This window comes from Pan troglodytes, chromosome 4 (assembly GCF_028858775.2).
Source record: "Pan troglodytes isolate AG18354 chromosome 4, NHGRI_mPanTro3-v2.0_pri, whole genome shotgun sequence".
Lineage (NCBI taxonomy): Eukaryota > Metazoa > Chordata > Mammalia > Primates > Hominidae > Pan > Pan troglodytes.
The window spans coordinates 87,664,780-87,676,061 of record NC_072402.2 but is presented as its reverse complement, the minus strand read 5'-3'; the positions used below and the strand labels follow the sequence as shown (position 1 = coordinate 87,676,061).

The 11,282-nt window shown below is 34.5% G+C and overlaps 1 protein-coding gene across 1 annotated transcript in view; it reads right to left on the bottom strand.

The window, feature by feature from the left end:
• Positions 1–2,810: 2,810 nt before the first annotated feature.
• Positions 2,811–11,282, bottom strand: part of LOC101057669 (uncharacterized) — a gene marked incomplete at its 5' end in the record, with an annotated part of 65,216 nt that continues 56,744 nt past the window's right edge. Inside the window, 1 exon segment of the mRNA NM_001280263.1 lies at positions 2,811–3,518.

Below are 11,282 nucleotides of genomic sequence, written 5' to 3'. Positions count from 1 at the left end.
ATGAGATTTTGGTGGGGACACAGAGCCAAACTATATCACCTCCATAAATGGCTTGAATAATGATTACATTGGCAAATGTACATGTAAGAATATACAGGTAAGATTATATCTCTAATTATATTATTATTATTTTCTTTGACACAGCATCTTGGTCTTTTACCCAGGCTGGAGTGTGGTGTGGTGGCACAATCAAAGCTCACTGCAGACTTGAACACTTGGGCTCAGGAGATCTTCCCCCATTAAGCCTCCCAAGTAGCTAGGAATACAGGTGTGCCATCAAGTCTAGCTAATTTTTTAATTTTTATAGAGATGGGGTCTTGCCATGTTGCCCAGGCTGGTCTAGAACTCCTAGCCTCAAGCAATCCTCTTGCAACAACCACCCAAAGCACTAAGATTACAGGGATGAACCACCACAACTGGCTTCCATTTATACAATTTATGCCCAAATGTGAACTGCTGAGAGACTTAGCTAAACATGTAACTATCCATGATCAAGTAAGCCTTGTCATAACAGGAATAGAAACAATAGGCTAAACCCAAGCCTTTTTAAAGAGACAAAATGACAACAATTCTTCCTTTCTACTCCATTTACATTTGTATGCCTCATATATGTTATTTCATATTGCTATATTTTCCTGTACCCTATTATTTTCTGGAAAAAATTTAAATCAAATTTTAAATTTAATAATCTTAATCACTGGTTTTGCTTTTTGTTTAGGTGATCAGATAATTTTAAGACAAAATTATAAGAATATATACATTATATTTGGAAAGTTATTGCTTTCATCACAAAATATTGAGCAAATTTCTTCATATTGGATCATGTTTTTCTCTTCATTTTAATATTTCAAGTAAAATGGTTCCTTCAAAAATAATAAAATTGACCCTAAATATATTGAAATTATTACAGATTTAACTATGACAGAATAATATAATCAAATGTCAAAATGGTAAGTAATACTAGTCACACTGACATGTGAACATATAAATAGAATGTATTAATCTTTATTAAGATAACTTTAATGTATGAACCATCTTTTAGAAGAAATACAAACTTGCCTTTTAAAAATAGTCACTTTTGAGATTTTTAAAGCACATATCTCTTAAATTACATTGGATAAATTTGTTATACCAGTTTTTTAAAATTCAAATATGTATTAAATAGACACAAAGAAGATTGAAATATTTGGAAATTATAAGCGGTAGAAAGTATAAGGTGATAAAATCCATTGATATGGTTTGGCTATGTCCCACCCAAATCTAAACTTGTTTGTGTCTCTCAGAATTCCCTAGTGTTGTTGGAGGGACACAGGGGGAGGTAATTGAATCATGGGACCCGTCTTTCCCACGCTATTCTCCTGAGAGTGAACAAGTCTCATGAGATTTGATGGGTTTATCAGGGGTTTCCATTTTTGCTTCTTCTTCATTTTATTCTCTTGCCACCACCATGAAAGAAGTGCCTTTTGCCTCCCACCATGATTCTGAGGCCTCCCCAGCCATGTGGAACTGTAAGTCCAATTAAACCTCCTTTTCTTCCCAGTCTTGGGTATGTCTTTATCAGCAGCGTGAAAATGGACTAATTTTATGTTGCTTGAAGTCAAAACTAAACTATGGAATCTGTTCTTCGTTACAGATGAGTACAAGCTCCTCCATCCTCATTACAAACTCCCTTGTATCAAACAATATGAGAAGAACGGCCCACCATCCTGTCCCCTTAGACAAATTAAAGTTATTTGGCTCTGCATCACTTTTGAAAGAAACCCCTGTAAAGAAATTATACCATAGAATTTCTGCCAAATTCATGAATCTTTTTTATTATCTTTTGGCTTTTATATACTTTGATGATTTAAAAAGATTGAATCAACCACTAATTTAGGGAAAAGGTAAATATAATACAAAGACATTTCCCCTGGAAACATTTAAGTGTGAGTTGCCACCATAAAGACCCATTACCCAACTTTAGTTTGTATTTTCCACAAATAAAATTCCTATGCTGCATGACCACAATACAACCAGTAATATCAGAAAACCAACATTAAGGCCAGGCATAGTGGCTCATGCCTGTAATCCCAGCGTTTTGTGAGGCCAAGGCAGGTGGATCACCTAAGGTCCGGAGTTTGAGACCAGACTGGTTAACATGGTGACACTTCATCTCTACTAAAAATACAGAAATTACCCAGGTGTGATGGCTTACACATATAATCCCAACTACTCAGAGGCAGGAGAATCATTTGAACCTGGAAGGCAGAGGTTGCAATGAGCCAAGATTGTACCAGCCTAGGCGACATTGCACTCCAGCCTGGGAGAGAGTGAGACTCTGTCTCCAAAAAAAAAAAAAAAAGAAGAAGAAAGAAAGAAAAAAGAAAACCAACATTAATACATTACTACCATCGACTCCCTAGACCCTATTTAAGTTTCACTGGCTATCTCAATAACGTCCTTCCTAGCAACAGGATTCACTTTACAGTGAAACATTCCATACAGTTGACATATCTGTTTATGCTCTTTCAGTACAGAATATTTTCTACCTTTTGTTTGGACATATGTGACCTTCACACTTTGATGATTATAAGTCTGTTACTTTATAGTATATCCCTCAATTTGTATTTGTCTGCTCCTTTCTCATGGTTAGACGCAAGGTATGCACGTTTAGTGAAAATATCACAAAGAGATGCTGTGCTCTCTTTACAAGCTCTCAGGTGATGCATGTTTTTGATTTGTCCTGATGATATTCACACTGATCACTTGATTAAGGTAAAGCATGCTTGGCTCCTCTACTATAAAGAAAGAAACACTCTACAAATTTACCATTCTTAGGTATTTTAGGGGAGTTTATTTTGAAACTATGTTTCTAATTAAGCTTTCAATATATGCATTTACTTATTTATAACAATATGGGCTCACGTTTTTCTCTTTGATTCAATGAGTAGTAATCCATTTTGCCATTAATTATTTAAAATCTCAAACTGACAACAATTTAATCTTTCAGGATGACCTTATTATCCTTTCAACATTGTCTTAATTTTTAACAATATATATTCCAGGATCATCTTGTAATTTTTCTGCACCAGCTCCAGAATCAGGCCTCATGCTTTTCAATGGAGCATGTTATTGAGAACCAAGATCTGGGGGTTCAGTGTCCTCATTGCGATTAGGGTATCACTTGTACCAGTTGCTTGGCCTCTCCCTCTGTCTGTCTGTTTCTCTGTCTCTCTCTCTCCATATATGCATACATACACATTTATATTGATTTTTTTTAGATTCCATGATTTCATTACTGATACATCCAGTTTAATCATCAGGCTTCATACTTGTTTATTTCCATTCCATATTTTTAATCCATTCTCTGGCTTTGAGAAATTTGGCACCTGGTTTTGTTTTATTTTTTCAACTTGTTTTCTTATTTTATCAATTCTCTGTTTGACCAATGTCGTATCTCTTCCACCTTCTTCCTGACACAGATTCCTCTTCACCATGCTTGTGCTCTGACATCCTGTGCCAAAACGGCATTTAAAATCCTTAATTACATGAGAAAGGAAGAGAAAAAAACAACAGATCAAAAAACAAACAAATGCTTAAAATCTTGCATCATTGTAACACTTCAAAGTTTACTCCAGTATTTTTTCTCAAAAAAAGTGAAACAATGTATATTATGTGACAAAGATAGAGCAAATGTTTTCTAAACTGATGATAGCTCTGAGAGCTTTACCCTAAGTCACATTTGTTTGTGTGAGAGATTTGAAGATCTATCATCTAGTTGTCAATCCCTAGCATATTACGACACTCAACTTGTCATCTCTTATTCTGTGTGATTCATTCATTCACTCATGCATTCAACAAATGTTCACTGAGCACGTATTTGAAACTGAAGATGCCAGGGTTGTACAGTTAGTCCTAATCCCTTCACTCTTGCACCTTATCTTAGAATGGTGAAAATAAAAATAGAGAGAAATAAACAAATGATAATATTGTGATGGGTTGTGCTATGCATTATGTGGGAAGCAATTTTCTGAGAAACAGAATACCTAGGGAGACCACATTTGGATTTAGTTGTACAAAGACAATTTCTTTAATACAATGATACACAAAATTATAGTAAATTGGAAATATAGGTAGAAATAGAAGAGGCTTTATTTTGTCCACTATTGTGTATATGAAAAACCACTGATGTATTTCAAATAGGAAAACAACATTATCAGATTTATATTTTATAAATAAAGATCTGTAGTTCTATGGGGTACACATTACAGGACATTTTAGCTTAGGCCAAGGGTCACCAGTGATGGTCTGTAGCTTAAATCTGACACACTGACTGTTTGTGTAAATAATATTATATTGGAATGTAGCCATCTCAGCCTGTTTTCTGCTGCTATAAAAGAACACTACAGACTAGGCAACTTATAAAGAACAGAAGTTTATTTGGCCAATGCTTTTGAGGGCTGGGAAGTCCAAGAGTTTCTTATCATTTGGTGTTGGCAATTGGAAAGGGTCATCCCATAGTGGAAGGGCAGAAAATGGATGGGTGAGAGAGAATGAGAGAGGGCAACAGTACGTGAGACAGAGAGGAAAAGATGATGGAACTCCCAAGATAACAGAGCCAGTTTTGAAAAAATGGCATTTGTTTATTTAGGAAGATGAGGTCCTTAGGAGCTAATAGCTTCCAATAAGCTCCATCTCTTAAAACTGCCACAATGGCAATGAAATTCCAAATTAAGAACATTTGGGGGGCACATTCAAACTAAAGAAGTAGCCATCCTCACTTTTGTATATATTGTATATGACTGCTTTTTTCACTCTAATGGCAGAATTAAATAGTTGCCACAAATACGCAGTGATCCATGAAGCCTAAATATATATTGTATGTATCTTTCTAGAAAATGTTTCTTGACTCTTGATTTAGGCAAAAAAATAATAGTACCTGGTTACCAAGGTTTTGGTAATATATATGGCAACACTGGGACAGATTTGAGTTCTAAGTTGATAAGGATGAAAATAGAAGATAATTCCTAGTTTTGCAGATTTACGTGTTGATAAATTGTGGTCTTTTTTACTGTGAAGGTGCCATGATTTTTATATTTCACATTTCAATTTTTCTTTTCCTTATACTTTCCATCTCTATTCTGAAATTTCTCATGTGTTTATGTGTGTTGCCTTCCTAGCAGCTTTAACATATTAATCCCAGTTGTTTTCCTTAGCCATTATCATGATTAATTTTTTCCCACTACTCAGAAGTTGAGCAGGTTTGGGATTTTGTCTTTGTCTTCCTTGCATCATTAATATCTTCAGTGTCACCATGTGCTTAATGTGGGCTGTGGTTTTCTAAAGGATTTTCTTGCACTATGCTTAGCTTTAGGTCTTCATCATGTGCTTGTACCTAGAGAGGACATCATTCTATCCTCTTTTTTCCCTCCCACAGCTATAGATTGCTATTGTTTGTTAATTGGTGCTGGCTAACCTGGTGGGGGTTGAAGAAGGTGAATTTTCTCTGGGGTCCAGTTTTAGTCTCAGTCTTAGGCAGATCCTGTGTTACTAAGTCTCAGATGTGGGGTTTCATCAGGGTTTCTGCCACTTTCATATCACTAAGAGCCTTCTGATTCTCTTGGCAGATATGTAATTTTTCCCTTTCCCAGGGGTAGAGGACTTTTTTCTTTTCCTTTTTCTCCAGCTATAGTAAATCTTCTCCTGTTCTCTCAGAATAACAAGATGGTTGCTCCTGTCCCAGCAGTTTAAAGCTTTTGCTCCTTGGAGGAAACATGATGTAAACAAGACTTTCTCCTTTCTGCGGTAGCAGCTGCTCCCCTTCTCCGGTACAGCTCTGTGGAACCAACTTTCTCCAGTCTCCCAACCTGCCCCCAACCTCATTCTTTCTCATGAGCCCCTAGTGGAGGTCATTGGAGCAGAGCCTGAGAGTAGACGTGAACCCCCCTATGTCTGTGGCAATGAGATATTGCATGCTCTCACACTAACCAGTATTGGTACGGCCTTACAGTTCAACCACTTATTTTAATCATTATTGTATAATCAAGGCCTCAAATGGTGGGCCTATTGAAAGCAGGAGGCATATAGTAACTATTTTTAGAACAGGAGGCATGTAGTAACTATTTTTTTAAATTAACCCATATTTTACTGATATTAATTCATTATATGCTTATGTAATGTGTTTCAATAATTTTCCTATATGTGAGAATTCTAGTTTTTATTATTGCTAAATATGGTGCATGTGATTTTGTGTGTGTGTTTATTCTGTGTTTACAGTTAAATTTATTTCTGCAGAATAATTTTCCAAAAATAATATTACTTGCTTGAGCATATAATAAGCACATTTAATTTTATTTAAAAATATCCTCCTGGATAATGTTTCTAAACACTATAGCATCTTACAGTTCCACCAGTAATGCATGAAGACTCCCATGTGCCCTGCTTTAACAGGCACTGGATATAATTACATTGCTTGATTTTCCAAACTATTCATTGATATTGTAATATTTTTGATAATCTTTTCCCTAATTATATAAAGACTTTGTATGTGTCAGTTAGATATTTGCATCATTTTCTGTGGAATTTGTGTTTTTAATTTTGACCCGTTTTACATAGGATTATTTAATTTTTCTATCATCATTAAAGGCTATTTTAAAATATTGGTATCTAATATTCTCCATTAGATGCTGTCTATATCTACTTTTGTCCTTTAGTCTTTGGGCAAAATCTTATATAATTATAAATCTAATACCAATGTATCATGGGAGATGATGAATATATAAGGAGACCTATTATTAGTCTTTTAAAAACATTAATTGGACTTAACATAGTTGTAATATAGCTGGAATATCCTTATTACACTCTTCTTTAAACTTTGGTATGTGTCCATATAGCACTTTTCATACCAAAGTTTCTACCTGTTTTCAGTGGCCTTTTCAGATAGATATCAAAAGAAGACTATGCAATATAGATCCCTAACACAGAGAAAAGATCTGAAGCAGGAAATCAAAGAAGTTCCCCTGAGATTTCATTTTCTCATTTATTCTCACTGTGGGGAAGAATAAAAATGTTAAATTTCAAATTCTAAGAAAAAGATTAACCAAAAATTGCACCGTAATAAATTCAGTGCTCAGATTTTAATCTACCAACAAATTGATGATTTAGTATTTTCATAATTTTTCTATCACCTAGATTACAATGACATTATCTGCCTTTTTTCATATATATATATGTTACAAATATGTATGTGTGTGCTTGAATTATTTGAAATACTGTACTGCAGATCAATATCTTATGCAAATTCTTTCATTTAATCCTGATAGTAATTTTGAGATGCGAATAATCTTTTTTCACATTTTACAACCCAGAAAAATACCACAAAAGGCTGTATCACTTTCAAGATTACACAAAGACTGGAATAAGGGAGGTGAGACTAAAAGTCCATTCCTATATGTTTGAGTGAATTTCTCTTTCCAAACATAATTGATCATATTGAGATGGCCACTTCATGTATCAATCACAGAGATAATGTTGTTTTCTTTCAAGATATACTTGCATTTTACTTCCTGTCTACGCTACTATACAGTTATTCTGATGCAAAGATGGTCATCTTCCTACCCTGCTACCGGGTAAATTCTTCTGTCTTGCTCCTTATTGTATTCCAATACCTGGCATAGAGCCTGGATTCAAATTGAGGAGTTCTGTAATAAATGTATTTGAACAAATGCTATTCATGAACGTTGAATGGTACTAGCATGAATAAAAATAACAAAAGCCTTCTCTTTAGTGGCTAGAAATTGTTCCAACATTTTTAAAATAAAATTTATTACATATATACTTAATTGTGTTTTTAAAATACTACAAAAATAAAGTTACCTACGATTTTATCTTAATTTTGTTAGTGGATTAAATACCAGGACACATATGAGAAAATCAACATATGTTATCATTGCAGAATATCTCATATATTGTTTATTTAAAGTATACATAAAATTTGTGTGCCTTCAAGCCTATAGTGAATTAAATAAATAAATATTATATATAATGTACAGCTTATGTAAAATAAATTAAAAACATTAAAATTTTAAATGCATGTGACTAATTCGTTATCTGTATCAGTATAACCCATTCACTAGTATAAATTATCCAGCTTGTTAAACATTTTATTTAACTAAATTTTAGTTCACTTACTCTTCCTTTTAATGGAAAAATAAAAAATTTCAATTTTTACATTAAATAATCCAAGTATATTATAAAATATGAACTCAATTATTAAAAATAATTTGATGGTTTCTATAAGTTTTGTACATGTATTGTATAAGATTTATGTCTATATGTATAAATATACTCTAATTAAATCATTAGAGTATGTTAATAAATCAAGTTGTGAAACACATTTTTTTCTATTTACCCATTATGAGATTACTATGTAATATTTGGATTCAGTAAAATCATAAGTGACAATCTATTCTGCACTTATTCTGAATCTGCTAAGATTTATCAAAAACATTTGTTCTAGTTATTTAGAAGTAAAAACATTTTTGTTTATTTTTCTTGAGTAAATATAGTTTCTTAAAACTAAAATAACTGCCTAAAAATGCTTGATTTTAGGACACACAAATTTTTTTTTATAATATGTCTTTTCTCTGGGAACTTGAAGGCCATGTTTGTAAATAAAAAAGAAATAATCAACATATCTTGACTTAAATTATGATTGATAAATCTTAAAGGAAAGATAAATCCAAAAATTATGATGAAATAAATAATGAAGAATATTTAAAAACTACAAAGATGTATTGAAAATTATAAAAAATTTAAAAGTAGACATGGATTATGTTGAACTGGGTATATATGTTTGTAGACAGATAAGGGTATAGTTTTGGAGAAGGTAGAAATATATATTCATCTGGAGGAGAAGTATATTTTATAAAAAACACAACACTGTTTTGATATGTATGGTACGAGGGCAAAACTAGGTTGTACATTATACACTTTTTTAAAAGACCATATTAACTAATAAATAGAAAATAGACACTATCTTAAATTGCATCCATTAGCCTTTTTAAAGTATCACGAATGGGGACAAATATGCTCACAAGAAAATCTCTTAAAAGAGGTGAGTACATTCTCTAATCAGTCCTTTGCTCCTAATTATAACATAAGGGAGGATGTCCATTTCAGTTAAATAACAGAAGCATCATTAAGGGAATAAGTGGAATGTTCATAAACCAGGTCATTATTATTGTTTAATATTCATTATTTAGGTAATTATGGGTCATCTAGGGCTAACTTATCATCTTCCTTTTACAGGTGTGTCTCTATACTCTATATTAGGAAAATAATAAGAAAATTTAGAGCTTTAAAAAGTTCTCTAGATGGCTACATTCAGAACCTTCAAAAACTGCACTAAAATTTTATTTTTTCATTCTAAAAATTATTCTATCACTGACTCTACAAATATCTATTCAAATTCCTCTTAATATATGTGCTGTAATCCAGCCACTAGCACAGTTTTGAAGAAAGATGATGTCCTGTTCTTAACTAGATTGGGTGCTGATGTCAGAGTAGAAAATATACAATTTAAATACACATTAATTCCATAATTTCAGATAGTGATAAAAATAGAAAAAATAAAACTAGACAATTGTTTCTGGGAGCCAGAGGTCAAATCTGTTTGGGTGGGTAGAATTGGACTCAGACAAAGTAAATGAAAAGGACAAGGCCCTAAGCCAGAAATAAATTGAGAGTAACAATCAGAATTTTAGCATGGATTAAACATAATGAGGAAAGGATGGCTGGCTATTGACATAAACAGAAGTAGGAAATATACCCTATCTTCTTGAGAGTGGTAATCTAAAATATTTAAGGGCTGGAAGAACAAATATGCTTCTGTGGGTTGTCATGAAGTATCACTATAAGTTAAAGCATATTTTCCTCTGATATGGCTTGAATGTATCCCCACCCAAATCTCATTTTGAATTGCCACGTGTTGTGGAAGGAACCTGGTGGGAGGCAATTGAAATGTAGGAGCAAGTTTTTCTCGTGCTGTTCCAGTGATAATGATTAAGTCTCACAAGATCTCGTGGTTTTAAAAATAGGAGTTTTCCTGCACAAGTTCTCTCTCTCTTTGCCTGTCTCCATCCATGTAAGACATGATTTTCTTGTCCTTGCCTTCCCCCATGATTGTGAGGCTTCCACAGACATGTGGAACTGTAAGTCCATTAAACCTCTTTTTCTTCCCAGTCTCAGGTATGTTTTATCAGCAGTAGGAAAACAGGCTAATACAGTAAATTGCTACCAGTAGAGTGGGGTGTTGTTGAGAAGATACCCAAAAATATGGAAGTGGCTTTGGAACTGGGTAACAGGCGGAGGTTGGAACAGTTTGGAGGGCTCAGAAGAAGACAGGAAAATGTGAGAAAGTTTGGAACTTCCTAGAGACTTGTTGAATGGTTTTGCCCCAAATGCTGATAATAATATGGACAACAAAATCCAGGCTGAGGTGGTCTCAGATGGAGATGAGGAACTTGTTGGGATTTGGAGCAAAAGTGATTCTTGTTATGTTGTAGCAAAGAGACTGGTGGCATTTTGTGTCTGCCCTAGAGATCTGTGGAACTTTGAACTTGAGAGAGATGATTTAGGGTATCTCACAGAAGAAACTTCCAAGCAACAAAGCATTAAAGAGGTGATTTGGTTGCTGTTAAAGGCTTTCAGTTTTATTAGAGAATCAGAGCATAAAAGTGTGAACAATTTGTAGCCTGACAATGCAATAGAAGAGAAAATTCCATTTTCTGAGGAGAAATTCAAGCCAGCCACAGAAATTTGCATAAGTAACGAGGAGATGAATGTTAATCCCCAAGACAATGGAGAAAATGTCTCCAAGGTCTGTCAGAGGTCTTCATGGGAGATGCTCCCATCACAGGCCTGGAGGCCTAGGGGGAATAAATGGATTTGTGGGCTGGGTCCAGGGTCCCCATGCTATGTGCACCTTAGGGATTTTGTGCCCTGCATCCCAACCATTCCAGCCATGACTAAAAGGGGCCAAGTTACAGCTTGGGCCATGGATTCAAATGGTGCATGCCCCAAGCCTTGGCAGCTTTCACAAGGTGTTCAGCCTGCAGGTGCACAGAAGTCAAGAACTGAGGTTTAAGAACCTCTGCCTAGATTTCAGAGGATGTTTGGAAATGACTGGATGTCCAGGCAGAGTTTTCTGCAGGGGCAGGGCCCTCATGGAGAACCTCTGCTAGGTCAGGGAGGAAGGGAAATGAGGGGTCAGAGCCCCCACACAGAGTCCCTACTGGGGCACT